The sequence below is a fragment of the Pteronotus mesoamericanus genome, unplaced genomic scaffold (assembly GCF_021234165.1).
Source record: "Pteronotus mesoamericanus isolate MK-2021 breed Mesoamerican mustached bat unplaced genomic scaffold, CSHL_Meso_final contig_90, whole genome shotgun sequence".
Taxonomy (NCBI): domain Eukaryota; kingdom Metazoa; phylum Chordata; class Mammalia; order Chiroptera; family Mormoopidae; genus Pteronotus; species Pteronotus mesoamericanus.
Window position 1 is genome coordinate 23448912 of NW_026555277.1, and position 18521 is coordinate 23467432.

An 18521-nucleotide genomic window follows, 5' to 3' on the forward strand; every position below is an offset into this window, starting at 1 on the left:
CTATATCTGTATATAACATTTTTAAAACTTAATGTAAAAAATATTTTTCATGGCATTAATTTTTAATGACTTCCTAATGGTTGATGGTATGAGTATACCATAATCTATTTAACCATCTCATTTGTTTTAGACATTTAGGTTGTTTAGCTTTTCTTTTATTTTTATAGATAACTCTTTAATAAATATCCTTATATTTGAATATCATGCTGTGTTTATGGTTAATTGAGATTATAGCCAATAATTTTTAAAGATTTTAAATTATATTCCCACTTGACTGATTCATGATTTGTTTTTACTGATATCTAAGACATTGCATTGTCAAAGTTCAGATTTTAAGTTTAACTTACAGTTTTCTTTTTTAAAGATTTTATTTATTTACTTTTGGAGAGAGGGGAAGGGAGGAGGAGAGGGGGAGAAACATCAATATGTGGTTTTCTCGCTTGTGCTACCTACCGGGGACTTGGCACCCAACCCAGGCATGTGCCCTGACCGGGAATTGAACCAGTGATGCTCTGGTTTGCAGGTGGGCATTCAATTCACCGAGCCTTACCAGCTAAGGCTAACTTATAGTTTTCTTATTACTACAGTTAACCTGGAATTAGAAAATACCTGTTTCATTAGAATCTGTGCTGGTGAAGAGCTTTATTGTCCTGATTAAGGGTCAAACTGAGGCATTTATAAAGCATGCCTGAAATTACAAGACTGCTGTATCTGAGTATTCTAAAACATAGCAGTCATTTAAAACCCATAGCATTGATAATCTTTAAATGGGTTTTTTTTTTTTAGATTTGATTTTATTTATTTTCAGAGTGAGGGGAAGGAAGGGAGAAGGAAAGGGAGAGAAACATCTGTTGTTGCCTTTCGTACGCTCCCTATCCAGGGACCAAATCCACAACTCAGGCATGTGCCCTGACCAGGAATTGAACCTGCAATCTTTGCCTTTGCTGGATGACGCCCAACCAGCTGAGCTACACTGGTCAGGACTTTTTAAATGTTTTAATATGAAATATGCCATGCTTACACAAAAATATAAACAATGTTTATATTTAACACTAAAAAAACCCCAAACAAAATCAAGATCCTTGTATTTAGTGCTCTGCTTAGAAAATAAAACATTCCCAGTACCTTTGAAACTCCTTTATGCTTTCCTCATATTTCTTTTTTGGGGGGGTGGGGGTGTCAAAAAGCTCAGTAATGCCACATGGAGGAAGATTTGGAAATGTCTTATTTTTTCCATCTCTACTGCTTCCTCCTGGTCCAGTCTACTATCCCTTCTTCCTTGACTCATTGCAGCAGTTTCCTAACTGGCTTCTCTGCTTTTTACTTCTGATTCACTGTAGTTGAGATGCCCTGTAGCTTGAGTGATGGCTGAAATACATAAATTGAATAACGCCATTCATCTGCCTAAAACCCTTCCCCAGTTTCCGTTGAACTTAGAGTAAAATCCATATACTCACAGTGACCTGCAGAGCTCTGTCTAATCTGCCCTGGCCTCCCTCCTAGTCACTTCGTCTCCCGATTCCTGCTTCTCGCCACATTGGCCTTTTCATATTTCTCAGTCTAGGCCAAGCCTTCCCTGCTTCATGACCAGCTCATCAAGGCATCCCTTGGGCCATTTTCCTTGGCTATCCCATTATTCTTTCTTATAGCATCCTATCATTTTCATGTTTAGTATTCGTTAAATTTTTCTTTATGTGTTTCCTTGTTGGCTTGACCTAGTAGACTCTAAGTTTCATGAGTTGTAGGTACCATGCTTATCTGGTTCATCATCTTGTACTTCTAGTACTTGGGTAAACACTCCATAAGTGTAAAAAAAAATGGATGGTGAAAAATGCATTTGGAAGGGAATATTGGTATCATACAGCTTTTTATATTCAAAAGCAATATATGGTATTCTGGGTCCAACAAAATACAAATGATTCGGTTCATTGAATCAGACCTTACCCCCCTGCCTTTCATCTACATATCTGTTATTTTTAATTTTGTCTGACCAGCTTATTAAATGTGACCAATTTAGGTTAAATAGACCATTAAAGATTTATTTTATCTCAAGTGCTTATCTCAGGTATTTAAAATAGAAAGATTTAGGCAACATAATATAGTCGAAGGGATCTTGATATAGTGGAAAGAATGTAAGCTTTGGAGTCATAAAATCCTGAGTTTAAAGAGTATTTATGTTGCTTGTTAGCTGTGTAATCTCGGGAAGCTACTTAACCTTTTTGTCCCTTGGTGCTCTCATCTGCAAAATGTGATAAAATTTATCTCATTGGTTTGTTGTGAAGATCAAAGGAGATAATATATATTAAATCTTAACACCATGCTTGCCACAAAATAGGCACTTACATTATATTATTATTATCATGTTATTAGAAGCTATATGCCTATAGTAAGTTGCTTAATCTTTTTTCTGCTCCTGTTTCTTAATCTGTAAAATGAGTGTAATTTTTATTTATAGCGATAACTTGAGGATTAAATTATATAATGTAATTTACACATATTATACATTATTACGTATTTTTATAATACACAATTGATTTGCACATAATTATTATATATAACATAGTAATATATATGTGTATTGATATAGGACACCTACAGTAACTCTACCTGACTCATAGTTGACTTTCAAGAAATGAATAAGGGTGGTTAATAAAAATAACAGCATGAAAGAGTTGGGATCGAGTTACTTTGTGGCAATTTGGAGTCTTTAAATTCTGTTGATTCATTCAGTACTTAATAATTAGGTACCTGTTTTATGCCAGGTGCTCAGCTCAGTGCTGGAGCTACTAGGAAGACTAAGAAGAAGCTCTGTTGAACAGCCTTCAGTTTAGAGTGAAAAGCAGGTTTCACATGAAGTGTATAGTTATTTACCTCATGAATAAATACAATTGCAGTGAGATTAATTCTCTTGAAGGAAGTAGAAGAAGTGCTATTTTATCTGGAGGTATTGTTTGAGTTGGACCTCAAAGGCTAAGCTGTAGTTCTCCAGAGGGTAAGAGGTACCAGGATGTAGGGGAAAAATATGAACTTTGAAGTCAGGCAAACCTGGTGCCCAGCCTCTGTCATTTAATATCTTTGTGGCTTTAGGCAAGTTATTTGCCTCATCTAAAATGGAGACACTCATATCTATGCCATATGAGTGTCTAAGTCCTATGTCTAGGATTCTTGTGAAAATTAATACAATGAGAAAGTGTCCGGCTCACAGAAAGAATTTATAAATACAGTATTTTGCAATCACCTGGAATTTTGTCCTCTTCTCTGTATACAAAAAATGACAAAATAGCCTCCACTCCCAAGAATCTATAGTTCCATAACTCTACCTGGTCAAACATGCTTTTTTTTTTTTTTTCTGTTAAAGTTGGTTAAATCTGATCTATATCTTTGACTTTAAAAGTTCAAAGATTGGCTATTCATCAGCACATCAAACTCAGTTTATGAGGACACTTACTCAGTGATTTAGGAGTTTCACTCTCACCCACCATTGAGAACATAATGTCCTCCTTTTTTCAAATTCTCAACAAAAAATCAGTTTTTTGAAACTCTTTGTCATTGTGTTTATTTTTCATAACATCAGCAAGAACAGTAGCTTCATTTGGTTAGCAGTTTAAATTTCCAGAGAACCGGAATTCATAGCACCTCACTTAGTGCTCTCAATAAGCCTTGAGAAGGAGGCTCTCCTGGTCTGGGTCACCAAGGAGGAGACTGAGAGGCCCTGAGAGTCGGTGACCTGGTCTCCTGATTCTAATCCAGCACTTTCCACTCTATATCATAACATGCCTTTCTGTTTCGCCATCCTCAGATTCTGTTGTTCCTTGCAAGGTTGCCAGCATTCCTTTTTTTTTTTTTTTACTGTAGACTTCAATAGTCTTTGTTAAGTTTCTATGTGGCCCATATTATGCAAGTCTCTTATGACCTAGATTCTGTAGCTCTGGGAAAGCTTGTGCCTGCCTTTTGTTGATACTGATAGATTTGTTATTTCTTAATAACTTCTTAGCGCTGTATGGTAGCTTCTCATTGTCCTGTGAAGCAAATTTAAGATGCTCTTCAATTCTCTCTGAAAACCACAAGGCATTCCCTATTTCTTGACCCTAATTTCGTAGTCTTGCCAAGGCAGGGAGTACACTTAAGATATGGCTTCTTTGAGGTGAAACCATTTTATTTGTAACATCCTTATGCTCCCTAACACCCTGGTAAGCATCTTCTGTTTTTCTAAAGCAAGAGAATCCAATGTTTTTCATCATGGCTCTCTTGAGACTGTGTCTACATTACCTCCATTAAAAAATATCTGATATGCTTACCTCTCTGTGTTTATTCTTCTTTTCCAGACTTTGTGTACTAACTTTATTCACCTTTTATTTTTGTAGTTGTTTTTCAGATTCACCCAGGCTTGAATCAAATGACTTAGATTATGAATTCCTAGGATATAAAGAGCCACTGTAACTTTAAATAATTCTATGAGCACCAGAAGCCAGTGTTGAGATTATAAGGGTGACTCTTGATATAACAATTTTCTTTATTAGACAGATCATGGGTTTACAAATGATTATAAGTCTTGGAATCTGCTAGTTGTAGCTTGTTTTCCAAATTTGGTGTGTATTTCACTTACCATGTCTTCACAAAATATAAAAACACTAAATTCATATTAAAAATGATTTAAAAGTATACCATAGAGACTCGTGAGGATGTATTAGAAGATACAAGGGATTTTATGATTTGTGAAAAGGAGTAGATCTCTGTCTACTCCTTTTCCTGGCCCCCTTTATTCTGTTATCTTTGTTTCAGTAAACAGTCATTCAGGAAGATAGTTAGTACAAAAAGAATGAAAATAAAGGCATGAAGGAAAATGTATGCACTACCATCTCCTTGTCTCTCCCTCTGAGATTTTATGTATGCTCGGCTTCAAAAACCAGTTTAAAAATAAAAAAGATGAGGGCGGTTGCAATCTGCTCCATTTTATGCAGATTAGGTATGGCCCTCAGGCACCTGCCAAATTGCTAATATGGCCTTCCTTTGGGCCTGATTAGTGTGAACCCAGATTTTCTTTTCCATTAAAACAGGAATGTATTTGCTGGGAGTAAGTTAACAACAGAGGTGATATTTTCACTAATAACCATGGGTCAGGTCACACTTGGGCAGTTTCTCAGTGTGGATGAGACAGACTAGCCCAGACATTTATGATTTCCTCTGCCCTCACTTGGCTTCTCCCTGAGGATTTTGGGGTTTCCAGAGATTAGTGGGACTGTGACTTCCCTTTGTGCTCTGGTGACTTTGAAAGGTCATTTTCCTCTGCATTCCAAATGCAAATGTTATTGTCATTTTTGTAAAACACATCTGTAGGCCTTACATTTGCAAAAGCAAATACCTTAAATTTGTCCAGAATGAATGTTTGAATAAGGATACCCACTCTGGGCAATTTTATTGCAACAGTTATTTTGAAGGCCCTGGGGTGAAGCATTAATTATCCCCTAAAAAGATAATAGAGACAGCAAATACGGAAATCTCAAGCATCTCTAATGACTCTATTAGAGCAGATTTTAAGAAAATATTTTGATATGAATAATTTCATTTTATAGGAGAAGAATAAAAAGTTTATATGAACCCAGCAGGGGCTGGATGTTCAGGAATTGGGTCCCTATCTCCAGGTTTGGGTGCATAAACAGTTATAATCTAAATCCAGACCATGTTGAAAATCGCTAGATGTTCAAAATGAGCCATGCCTCATGTGAAGTCATTTTGTAACCCAAATTATTTCTTGCCTATAGAGGAGCAAGAAACGTATTAAACAATTGACATAGTCTACATCATCATTAATAGACCAGACAGAGAATTTCCGTAATTAGTCTTTTACATAGGTTTATTTCACATGGAGTGGTTTATGGATGAATGAATGATTTGTGATTTAGGGCCCCGATTATTATATGCACCACCCAACCCAATATTTTGTGTCATTAAATAATCAGCTAGGTGGCAGGGGCAAGAGAAAAAAGAAAAAGCTCTTGCTTCTTGTTTTACTTGGCAAAATACAAATGCAATGCTAAAATTATGTCTCACATAGATGTGATTGGGTAGGAAATTTGCAGTCATTTTTGGACTCACAATTCTTAGAACATAATCATGTTTCAGTGTTATTATTCAGGCATGATTTTTTGGGCCTCTATTAAATGCCAGTCACTAGGCTAGGACACTAAGATGAATGAGATAGTTCCTGATTGATTACTATTGGTTTTTAGATGTTTTAAGTGTTGTAAGAACTACAGTTTGGTACTTAAATATCCACAGACATTTTAACTTAAATAAGTTTAACTTACTGTGAATCACACTAAAAGATACTACATCAGAACTTAAAAATTAGTAACTTATTCTTTGTTTCTGATGTGAATTAATTTTAGTGTGATATTAGATAATTTAACTACTTTTTCATAGTGTAGCAACATAACAATACTGTGAGAAGTGTAAAAGAAGTGCCCAGCATTTTGATGGATTATTGTAAAGTGAATATGGTAGTATACTGCTGAACAACCATAAATGGGTATAAGAGGAAAATTGGGGCTTGTTAGGGTACATGCAAGTCATCATTCTATAAAAGATCAGACAGGAAGAAAATCAGTCTTCTTGTAGTGACTATTTTCTGTGCTCCTCCCATATATTATAGATTATATATAACAAAGAAAATAACAAAAAGTGAAATAAACTATCTTTTTTTTAAAAATTTGACTTAGTGACCAAATACATTTTTGAGATTTGTTTCTTCTTTTATGGGTGGGAAGTTGATGGTGGCTTGATAAAAGAATCAAAACAAAACACCACTCAGGTTATTTCAAGAATGGTGGAATTAAAAAAAAAAACAACACCTGATACCATAGCCCTTGGAGTTCCTTTCCAGTCTTTTTTCTAATGGAACAAATGAAGTTTATAGCATTAGTGTTCCTATAATTCCTGTCTTGTCATCTTCCTTACCAGTTTTTATTTTTGAAGCCCTGAATAAAAGTAAGTCTTATTTACATTTTCAGGGTCTCATATGTCAGTGACTCCTAGAGAACTTCTTAGTACTTATAATTAGATAATTTTGAGATTTCAGTACCTTGATCTTAACTTTCAGTATCATACTTCCTGAATAAATTAGATTTATTTACTTATGTGGGTTATGCTAGGGGCATTATTTGGCTATATACAAAAATATCTTTAAGGAGAGGAAATTACTTATTTGTGAAGGCATATAAACAATTTATTTCTTCTGTTTAGTGTGATGGGAATGCAAAATTGATCTAAGAGTATCTTGCTTGTTTTAGTAATTGTGTTATTGTGTTTCATTAACATAGAAGAATCCCTGGGAAAGTCACTCGTAGCTAATAACTTTAATGTGAAGAATAATGAGCCCAATTGTATTTATTCAGATAGTAGTCTGTGGGCAGCAGCTTTACCTATTTTAGTAAGAAGTGCAGTTGGCAGAATGATATTCAGTTAATAAAATCCTGATTGAGCCATGTTTTCTTTTGTGGTTGATAATGAAAGCCATTGTTGTTTTGCTCACCAACTGGCAGACCTTCAATTATCCTGAATTTAGAAGTTGTTTACTATACTTTGAAAGTTTAAAAATGAGCTCTCCCTGAGAAGCAAAACCTGGGTTTTTGCCCTTTTTTTATAGAAGTGTAGAACTTTAATGAAAGAAGAATCAATCTACCAATTCAATGTTGAGTTTATTTTCAGTTTTGAAGGCTCAAGTGTTTTTAAAATGACGGTAATCAAAACCTCCATTACTGGGCCCCAAAGTATTTGGGCAGTGTTTTTCTTTAGAATGTCAGAGCTGCAAGGGGGCGATGACCAGTACATATCTGGGGGTAGCGTGGAGTCCATGGGAAGGTTGGGTTTGAGGGTTTTGTCTTCTCAGGCAGTTCCTGGTGCCTTCAGCCGCTGTCTAGATTATCTCCTGTGCGGGTCTTCCTGGATGTCCAGGATGCCAAGAGTGTGGGAGCTCAGTTTTCTGCCTGTTGGGGGTTAATAGGATGCTGGGGACAGAGTCTAGATAGGGACCATGAAGTGAACCTGCAAAGTGAGCGAGTGCTGCCCAGGGGCCATGGCACAATGGGCCTCCCTTTCTCCTCCCTCCCTCCCTCCCTCCCTCCTTTCATCTTCTTTCCTTTCTCCCTCTCCTTTCCCCATCTCCCTCCCTTCTTCCCTCCCTCCTTCCTTCCACCTCTCTGCCTCCACCACCTGCCAGGCACTGTGCTGTTGTGGAACTTTGAGTCTAGTGAGGCACAGCCACTGTAAGTGTTTACAAATGCAGAGGGTCTCTGATGCTTTGCGGCAGAGAGCAAGTGGTGAAATGCAGTTCTTGGCACTGCCTCTCAGATTTTGGTCACTCCTACAGATGATGAAATGGAGGCTCGGAGAGATGAAGTTAGTTGCCCCAGTTACCGAGATAGAAAAAAACTTTTGACTACGTCAGACGATTTGCCATGTTAGCCAGTGACATTTTAGAAGATTCACATTTTAGCTGAAGTAAAAGAAACTTTCCCTTAAAAACATTCTAAAAATGTTATGCTTACCTTTTTTTATGTTAACTTACGATTCATGAATGCCAGCATATGTTTATACAGCACTATAATTTTCAGTGCAATTTAGCTTATGTATTTTTTTAAAAACATTTTTAAAAGATTTTGTTTATTTATTTATTTTTAGAGAAAGGGGAAGGGAGAGAGAAAGAGAAGGCGAGAAACATCAATGTGTGGTTGTCTTTCATGTGCCCCCCACCAGGGACCTGGCCCACAACCCAGGCGTGTGCCCTGACTGGGAATCGAACTAATGGCCCTTTGGTTCACAGGTTGGCACTCAATCCTCTGAGCCACTCCAGCCAGAGCTAGCTTATGGATTTTATTATAATTACCATTATGTGAATCAGATGGGAAATTTTTTTGTGATGTTGGTTTTATTCTGTTTTTGCTTTTATTTTTATTTATTTAAAAATTTCATTTTTCAATTACAGTTTATATTCAATATTATTTTGTTGTTTGTTTCATGTGTGCTTCATAGTGGTTAGAGAATCATCTACTTTACAATGCCTCCCTGATATTCCAAGTACCCACCTGGCATCAAATTTAGTTATTACAATATTATTGACTATTTCCTATGCTGTATCCCTGTGACTGTTACGTGACTATCAATTTCTTGTTCTTAATCCTTTTACCATTTTCACCCAGTCCTCTTATACCCCCTCCTGTCTGGCAACCATCAGTCTGTTTTCTATATATGTGAACCTGTTTTTGTTTTATTTGTTCATTTAGTTTGCTCTTTAGATTCCACATGTAAATGAAATCCTATGGTATTTGTCTTTTCCTGTCTGATTTATTTCACTTAGCATAGTACCCTGTAGGTTCATCCAAGCTGTTGTTAATGTTAAGATTTCATTTTTTTTTATGGCCGAGTAATATTCTATTGTATTTATTCACCAACTCTTTTTTATCTACTCATCTATTGGTGAGCACTTGGGTTGCTTCCATATTTTGGCTATTGTAAATAATGTTGCAATGACATTGTTTTTGCTTTTAAATACCCATTTTATAGAAGAGAAAATAAGGGTCCAGAGAGGTTAAGTGAGTTGCCCGTAGGAGCATAGTTACAGCCTCTAGGACCAGACCTAGACATCTCCCACAGTCTGCTGCTGTTTCAAAGAGGTTTTCTTGGTACATGATCAGCACATGCCCACTGTGTTTTAGGCATCCTCATGCTTATGGGGTTGTAGCAAGGGTTGTATAAAACAGTTAAACTGACAGGACTCTTGTCCTCTGGCAGTTTACAGTCTAAATAAGGTAAAGAGTTTCTGAAGGTTATGCATATACAGGAAACCATTTTTCCTGGCCTTTACCTGTTCAACTTAAGTGAAATCCTGCAAACTTAAAAAGAAATATAACTCAGTGATGATGGACTTCCACCACATTTTCCTTCTCACATGCTCTAATTGTCTCGTTTCTCTTTGCTTATCCCACTTGACAGCAATGAGAATATTAGCTAGTAAGTTGGAAAAAAAGGAATATGGGAATCTTTTGGTCTTTTCTGCCCTTCTTTTGAGGAAATTGAGTGGATTGATCTCCATGCGTCAGGTGCTCATTTCTATCAGGCAACATGGACAGTGCTTCTCGCACTGGCTCATCCTCCCCATCTCCTGGGATCCCTTTGAGCTTCTGTTTTGGAAGCTGGGGTTGGGGGCGGGGCAGAGCGTGGCTGCAGGCATGAATATGGATGAACTTTGAAGTCAGTTTACTTAACGTGACCACTGTCAACAGAACAGTCCGTACTAAACTGAAAATTCCTGGGAATGGGGAGAAAAAGAATCCATTTCTGACCTTCCCCTACCCTCCAGATCATTTCTAACTACTCAGACACCAAGGATAACTAGACATCTTTTCAGGGATAATTGCTAAGTCTCTATTACAGTTGAGTTGCTTATTGGTTCCTGTGGCATTTTTCCTGAGATGGCTGAATGTTTTAGGGGGCTCAAATGGGCCATTATCATTATTCATCACCAATCATGTAGTGACTGCGGATCTACCTTAGAGTCAATCCAAGAAGCATTTGCCTAATGAGAGAGCGCCTCCTATGCATTGGGCCCTTGGCATCTTAATTATTACCATTAAAATAGCAGTACCATATTTAAAAGTTTGGTTTCTTGACTTTAAACATAACATTTCCAAAAAAGAGAAGTCAAAGAACTGTCAAAATTGTTTTGAATGTAAATAATCTGAAACCTGCAAGCCAGGTACATTATTAGGTTTAATAGGAGAGTAGATATGAAGATCTACTGAAAGTAAAAATTATTAAACTGTTCTTAAAGCAACCAAAAAATCAAATGAAATAAATAAAACAAAAACCCTCTAAACCAAAAGCAGTTACCATTTTGTAATAGTTACAGCCATATTTACTTCCATGTCTTATAGTTTCCTAACAAATTACTGTGAAATCAGGTTAGTTGAAACATGAATAAAAATGTACAACATAAATGAGTATACTTTTTTTGCCTTCATATTATATGGCAACATTTTCTTTGATAATCAACATGCCATTATAATATTGCCCTTAAGATCATATATTATGTAACCTTAAATTATAGGAAACAGAATATGCCTGGAGGACAGTTCTGGAATATATAATTGGGAGCATGCAATTGATAGGGTTTCCAAGGGTGTTGAGCCCAGTGATGAAGCACCTGGAAAGCTATGTCCTCAGGAAGGCTTGTTGCCACATTCCAGCTCCCTTCTGAAAAAAATACCTGTAATTAATTAGGATGGGAATATTTTTAGATCTTCAGTGGATACTGCTTACCCCAGAGGATGCAGAAACACTGCTAAAGGTAACTTATGAACAGCATCTGCTACAATGTAGAAAAGTCTATTTAAAAGAGTAATACTTTCCCCCTGTGTTTTTGATTATTGAAGATATTTTAGGGGGACAAATGCTAGAGGGAAATTTCTTTATGCAAATGTATGTCTGAATAGAAAGCAGGAAAAAACGAGAAGTTTGTGTTACCTGCCAAAATTAATCCTTTAATTCTAAACTCTTTTAGATAATGATTAAACTATTAAACTGAGAACAATAATAAAATATATACCAGATGAAGTAGTTTTTAACCTGGGACAGGAGCTTAGAACTGACCCCAAATAATATCTCGTTAACATTTCTCTTTCTCACTTGTTTTATTCCCCTGTGTAATGATTTTAAATGGCACTCTGATGAAATAACTAAACACCACCATATTTTTTTCATATCCTGACCAATATTTTGACTGTTTTTCAGAATTGGAATGTTCAAAATTAAATAAAGGTTTCTAAAATACCAACTTCAGAAACTTTTATTTAATTTGTGGAATAATTTTGTTCTTTCTCTCTCTTTTTTTTTTCAATAGGGTCTTTATTAATTTAGCCTAGTTACTTGGTGCTTATATTAAATAATCTAATAAAAGTCAGGATTATAACATAACATTTCCCAAATGTGAAGCAGCATCTATTACACGAGACAAAATCTTTGTGCTGCAAAATATAAAAAACCACGTCTAGGGTTACAAGGCACCAAATTGTACTGTATATATATTTTTAAGTGGAACATTTCTGTAGTGTAAGGGGGTAGTCAGCTCAAGAAAAGGTTGACAGACAGCTCTATATCACTATGGTTTATTCAGAAAATGCTTTAACTTCATATTTCATTTTTTAATACTAATAATTTTCTGATGATAACTTTCCCTGAGAGATACATATATGATTTTAGAATAAAAGTTAGTATTCTTAAAGAGTGAGAATCTACCTTGTTTGTGTTTGTCACTAATATCCAAATTAATGCAGATAGAGGAGCTGGCATGGGATATAGTACTGCAGCTTCATTGTGTGTATGTTGATTTTTACATAATTTATATAACAATATAGCCCAACATTTATTCTGTATTATTGAATTATTTATTTTTGTCTGGTGTTCTCTTTTGTATTGTCATAAATACAAGATTAAGTGTATTGTAGGTTTCCAGACAGGTATGTTGTGAGGTTTCATTAATTTGTGTAAGTTGATAATGGCACTTGAATAAGTTAAAATGCTGGAAGAATGCTATTTAATTTTCCATTTACTTTTACCCCAATGTAAGGCATTTGAAATATAGATAGCTTTTAAAATCAAAGCAGAAGGTGTAGAAGAGTTACAGTAAGTTGTGTTCGGGTACTGCTAAGGTACGCATTAAAGAGGAAAATATGTACACTTCAAAAATTACTTTTGCTTTGCTCTTTTCTCCCTTTTCTCATTGTAAAGTCTTTCCCTCCACAGGTTTAACAATAATAACTACAATCTATGCCTTTATGCTGCTACAGTTTGATGATATACCACAGTCGGCCATAGGTTAGAGACAGACCGAGTTATTAAATACTGCTGGGTAGTGATTTCCCATGAACTGATTTATGGATAAATAATTCCATGTTATTATTATATAGGACAGACAGTTCTTAATTCTTTAACAAAGCGTAGCTGAACAACAGAAAATTATATGCTTTAGCATAGAGATGTGGCCACTCTGAGGAGAATAAACAGATGCAATCACTGTCATGAGTCCTTCTATTTTTACAAGGGGCCTCATCAGCAGTTGGTGTCTTGTGGAAATAATACTATGAACCAGAAGCCCCAAGGCTTAGTTACTCTGAGGCTGGTTTTATTTATTTATTTATTTATTTATTTATTTATTTATTTATTTATTTTTTATTGATACTCTTTTGCTGAGATCTTTTCCAGGGACTTATGAGATATATAAACCACAGACTTTGAATAGTAGAGCTAATGTCTCATTTTTTCCCCAGGCTGAATTCCCACTTTACTTTGAAAATTAATGTTAAAATGTACCTGGAATAAAAGGAAATTATTCACTGAATTGCATTGTAAGATACTGTTGATATCTCGATGGGTTCCTATATCTGTCTCACAGATTGATTGGTGCGTTTTATTCTACGATGTACCCACTTATCTATATGCCATTGCAAACTGTGAGAATTACTTTTGTGTCCTTTGCAAGGTATCTGTTGCAGGCCTTTAGGAAGTAAATGTTTCTCATATTTGAAGTACAGGGGATAAAAGCTGTCATTTGGTTTATTTTAAGAGTGGTTTCGCTTAGCTATGTGTTTAGCAATAATACTCTTCTCGATTGAGTTGTGAGCTCCATAATTACAAGGATAGTGAGCATTGGGTTATCTTTGCCCCTTTGTAACTTATGCTGGAGACACAAAGAAAAATTTGTTGAATGAATAAAAATGATTACTGCTTAATACAAACTCTTCTGATGTTCTATTGATTGTGTTGTATGATGACTACATTTTATTTTTTTCTTAGAAGTGATCAACTTTTTAAAAAGTTAAATTAAATACTGGTGAACTATAATGTTTACCACTCTTATTATTACCACTCTTGTTTTTATATAGAGGTAAATAATACTAATGATATAAGTTATGCATCTACTGAGAAGAATATTTGATTTTTCTGAGATAGATTACAAACTGATAAAACTAACAAAAACATATGAACACAAAAAACTATTGATATTTCTTTTTGTGACATGTCAACACTTTGACAGATTGCTGCATTGAGAGAGTAAAAACTAGTTTCCATTATTGCATCTTTTTAATTTTAGACAAAGATTGCCTTCATTCCCAACCTAATTTTATGTCACTAATGGGAAATTTACCTACAATTGCATTTTGTTATTTGGTCTAACGGCATTACACAGAGAGTGGATTGGTTCTCTGTATTTTAGTGAACAGATTTGTCTGGATATAAACAATTTTATTTGTATTGTGCTCAATTCAATCATGTTAACATTTGTATGAATTTCAACCCCCAAATAAAGCCCCATAATTTGTGACTCAAAGACCTTGAAAATGCATCTGTAATAGTCTTCAACACCAGGCATTTTCTAAATGTTTGCAGATGATAAATTCCTTGGAAAGAGGAAAGATGATTTTGGAAACAATAATTATTCGGAAATGGCACTGTTGGGGGAGACAGTTTTTTTCCAGAGAATTTCCAAGTGTAGTTGGCTTTTCTGGGCCTGTCATCTCTTTCTCATTGTCTCCTTTGTCCCTTTCCTTTGTTTACCATTAAATGCTAAGCCCCTGCCTGATATGTGACCGTGGACAAGCCATGGCCCAGCCTTCCAAGGACCAGCTGTGTGATTGGGCATTGGCATATGAATGGGGCTGAGTGGAAAAGGTATTATTGGTCCCGCAGTTAGAAAACTTGTCAGAGGAAGCCCAGGGTCTAGTCCTGACTACAACCCACTAGTGTCCTTGAGAAATGACTCTTCTATGATCTTCAGCTCACTTCCAGTTAGAATGCTGACTCCTTGCTATTCTCATGGGAAAGAATCAATGGATTAAAAAAATGGATTTGCAAGCTGTAAAATAACATAAGGGATATTGTGATAAAACAAGTCCCTTACAAGGCACACATCAACAAAAAATATTTATTGTGCAGCTGTGTAGGGAAAGGATTGCTTTAGGCTGGATTGATCAGGCTTAGAATTATTCTCGAGGCAGAATTCAAAGAATGTGTATGGTTTCTAGAAGTGAATATTGGGGAATCAATACTCCAGACAGAATGAAAATGTGATATGTATTCAGAGGAGAAATGGGAATTGATATCTACAGAGCATTTACTATGTGCCTGGCTGGGCTCAAGGGAGGCGGGGTGTGTGCGCGCGTGCACGCATCAGTGTGAATGAAGCACTATCTAATTTAATCAGAATTCGTTTTTCTCATTTTCCAGATTGGGGTTACAAAACCTATTCATAGAGTGTGAGCACTGGAAATAATATCTGTATGTTGATAGTTATGCCGTTTTTATCAAAAGTTTTCCAGTGCTGTGAGTCAGATGTCTCCAGTGGGCACAGAGCTTGTTGTTCTTTCTTCTCTGCCCTCCTTCACTGCACCGTAGCATCTGGTGGGGTGGGTACCCCTGCTTAGAGGGAGCAAGGAAGATGCTGTCATGGTTGTAAGTAGACATACCTATCCCTTCTTTTAATCCACCTGTGTTACAGTGTAGGCTAATTTTCTTAAATTATATCTACATTCAAAAACTTTCAAGGATTTATTCCGACCTAATGTTTACTGGGCACTCATTGTGTACCAACCCCAGTGCTAAATTGTAATTCTCCTTGAAAGTCTCATGGCAACCCTAAAGGGTAGTTATGGTTGTTATTCCCATTTTACAGTTAAGGGAAACTGAGACCCTTTGAGACTAAACAACCTGTTCAGAGTTTCACAGCTGAAAGGAGATGAGGTGGAGCCTAAACTCACCTCTGACTTTGGGCTGAGCTCTTGACCTCTGATCCATACTGTGTGCTACCAAGTTGGGCATTCAAAGCCTTCCAGACTTGGAACCACTTCTTTTCCAGTCTTTCCTTCTGAGGTGCCTCACACCCGAGCCGGTGTGACTTACAGGATATTGAAGAGAGCAAGAACGTGGTAATCGAAGGGAATCTGGGCTCTGATCCTTCAAGTTAACCCAACCCTTCTGAACCTCCATTTCCTCATGAAAAGTGTTGAAGCTAGATATCAAGGGAAGGTCTGAGGGAGAAGTTGGAGGTGCACTTTCAGTCAATTTGGTGGTGCAGAAGATGAGAGACTAAGGGGAAAGAGATCGTGGTAGTGTTACTGTTAAAGCAGGGAGGATCTAAAGCAACCCGTTGGTAGAAGGAAGGAGGCCCCAAGGAGTACGGATAGAAGCAAAGGATTGGGGGACTAGTAGGGATACAGTCCTCCTTTGTGATTTATAATAATGAGGGCCTTTTACAGGGCCTTTTAAATCTTGAGTTGAAGATTGACAAATAATTAAGTCATAAAAATCCTTGATTCAATGTTTTTTGAAATAAATGGACTATATCTTCCTTTTAGGAAGTACTAAAAAACATCTAAATAATGACTACAAACTGTTGTTGAGGTCAATTATATCCAGGTTCTGTACTAAAAAAGACTTCACAGTTAACCTGCACTTTATTCCCATGTGGTCAGTGTTTTTATTGCTCCATGTCACAGATGGGAGGGTTGAGGTATGGGGGAATTAAGTAACTTGCTAAATCTACATAGTTGGTAGGTGGGGGAGCCAGGATCCGAATAGTGTCAATTGACTTGGAAGCTTGTTCTCTTAGTCACTATGGTATACTGTTTTCCAATTTGATTTTCTCAATTAACACTCAACTCCTAGCCCAAGTCATATTTTTGCCTATTTTATATCAGAGAAGGAGGAGCCTATCTAAGAAAGGTATTTTCAGAGGGATGATGCATTAGTTAGAGACCCTGTTTGGAGGAAATCCTTATTTCAGAATTATTCCCAGTCCCTGCCTGGCTGAAGAACGGCCTTCTGGACACAGCGGTCCTAGCAGACCTTGTACCTGCAGACCCTGGCACATGTTTGAGCAAAGAACATGACTTCTAGGACTGTGCAGGTTAGTCAATAGGGCACAAAAAAGAAAAAGCACATGCCACTTCCTGTTGCCTGAAAATAGCATCCATCAACAGCTCTCCTCTAAGAGGTAGAAAGCAACCTGTAGCAGCTGCTTTCAGTAGAGATATTGAGTGTTGTGAAGACACCTGTGTGTGTCTAATTCCAGCCCAAACAAGTCTCCTTCTGGCTCATCAATGTGGGGAGAGAATTTACCTAAATGGAGGTTTCTATTTCCAGTGGAGTGATTTGTCTCTCATTTCCTGTGGAGAGATTCCAACCCCCCTCACCTTTTTTTTTTTTGAGGTACAATTCACATGCAATAAAATAGATGCACATGGTTTGGTTTTGTGAAATTTGACAATTTTTTATACCCTTGCAGCCACTAACCAAAACAAGAAAATTCCCTTATGTCCTTTTCTAGTCAATTGTCCCTGCCATCAAGAGGCAACACCTTTCTGAATCCTAGCTTCGTAGATTAGTCTTGCCTGTTTTTGCATTTATATAAGTGAAGTCATACAGCAGTATTCTGTCGTTTCTGGCCACATTGTGGTATATTCTTACAGTGGAACACTACTCAACGATAAGAAGGAGTGAATAATGACACATACAACAGCATAGGGGGATCTGCTCTAGGGTTGTACATTGAAGTGTGCAGGATTTATTTGCTTCATTATTATCTTTGTATTCTTAGTAACCAAAATGACCAACAAAATCGGCTTCTTCTACTTGCCTTTCGTAGTGTACAACTGCCAATTCCATTTTTATCCCCCTGTAACCTCTGATGATGAAATATCATGTCTTTAGAACGTGATCAATTTATATTCAACTAATGGGCTATCATGATAATGATTTTTAAAGGAATTTAAAATTGTGGAATGATTTTTTAACAAGGAAATATGTTAGACATATTGCATAGTATCTTCTTAGTATTTTCAAGTATCAGAATCAGGAAGAGAAGCAATAAGCAGACCCTACCTCTCGTGGGTGGCTGTCCAGGGGGTTGGAATGTTCATTTCATGACTACTACATGCAGCATGCTGTGCACTTTTCATTGTCATGAGAGTGAATGTTAGGAAAACTATCCCCACAAGAAAACAGCTTTTCTTGGCAAGTGAAATATGACTTAGGGAGCCAGAACTGGAGACATACGGTACTATGAATGAGAGCTGTGTTACTTTATTGGATCCGAGTCCAGGCACTATTTATACTGCAGCATATTCAGCACCAGATTGTTAAATCTTAATACTGAAACAGTGCATCATTTTAATATTTTTGTTCTGTTTATTCCCTGTTTTCAAGCATTATGTCAGGCATTGCGCATTCATTTATTTCATCTTGGACAGGACATGGCCTGACCAGAGAGTTCATTTCCTATTATTGGAATTTCACCCCGTAGCTATAAAGCATCATTTTGCAAAGCTTTTGAAAGTTCACTTGGGTATATAGGTGTCCTTTTTTTTTGATGATAAAAAATATTTTTCGAAAGAACAGTATAGTTGTACTTAACCTCTATTATCAAAATCAAAGTGTTTTCTTTTTTCTATCACCAACACATGCTCTGTGTG

General features: G+C 36.5%; 1 protein-coding gene across 1 annotated transcript in view; it reads left to right on the plus strand.

Moving 5' to 3' along the window:
• SATB2 (SATB homeobox 2) overlaps positions 1-18521 on the plus strand; it is a 170629-nt gene that overhangs the window by 49240 nt on the left and 102868 nt on the right. The window lies entirely within an intron of this gene.